The following is a 928-nucleotide window of genomic DNA, read 5'->3' on the forward strand; positions in this document are numbered from 1 at the left end:
TAAATTCTCTACCTTGAGATCTTTTGAATGAAAGGGGTGTTTTCATATGACATTTTCTACAAATGTTTGGTACCAAAGGATGCTAACTTTGTAAGTCATTTTGTACCCTCTTGCAGGGAAAAAAGAGCACAAATTTTTTTAAAGCCCCCCTGAAAACTCAAGTTAACTTTTTTTTTTTAAAGTAAGATACACTGATTTTGTGTCCGATTTTTAAAATAACTTATTTGACAAGGTATATTTAAATACCCTGAATTTTAGAGTAGCCAACTCTATGTAAAGCAGAAGCCCATGTTTTCCTTCACTGAAGAGATGATGATCCTTTACAAGAGAAATAAGTAGATCTCTGATTCACAAATCACACATTTTTCTTTCTCCTTCCTAAGGAAGTAGGGGGAGTATTACCATATTTTATTGAATCTAAGATGCCACTATTTATGAGATGAACCATTATTTTTTGTGTTACTAAGAAAAAAAATTGCTGCCGTTTAGAGTTATAAAATGCTATAGGTTGTAGGAGAGATGAAAATGTGGGGGGAGAATCAATGAAACACAGAATTTGAGAGCCAGGAGGTGTGAGTTCTGGTCCTGGCTGTGTTTCTGACTGGCTGTGGGATCACAGACAAGTCACTTAGACTGTCAGTGCCTCAGGTTACCTACCTGTGTTGTGAGAGGAATGCCTGACACACCTACCTTGCAGGATTATGAGGAGGATGAAATGAGACAAGTGAGATAGTTATTTTGAAAAGTAAATTCTACTAGGCAGATTTAAAGTATTTATTTTGTTTTAAATTAACCCTTAGATTTGAGTAGGCAGCTCAGAAAATTTCTTATTTGGACTTTGTTGTCAGGTTTAAAATGGAATTAAATTATAGATATTTGAAAACATAACATTCTCTCCTGCTAAATGATTTTTATTCAATCTGGAAAT

At 34.3% G+C, this 928-nt stretch overlaps 1 protein-coding gene across 1 annotated transcript in view; it reads left to right on the top strand.

Annotated features, from left to right (window-relative positions):
- Nucleotides 1-928, top strand: part of DENND1A (DENN/MADD domain containing 1A) — a 567,888-nt gene that overhangs the window by 55,896 nt on the left and 511,064 nt on the right. The gene's annotated exons all lie outside the window — the stretch shown is intronic.

Source organism: Propithecus coquereli, unplaced genomic scaffold (assembly GCF_000956105.1).
Source record: "Propithecus coquereli isolate 6110/MARCELLA unplaced genomic scaffold, Pcoq_1.0 Scaffold89, whole genome shotgun sequence".
Lineage (NCBI taxonomy): Eukaryota > Metazoa > Chordata > Mammalia > Primates > Indriidae > Propithecus > Propithecus coquereli.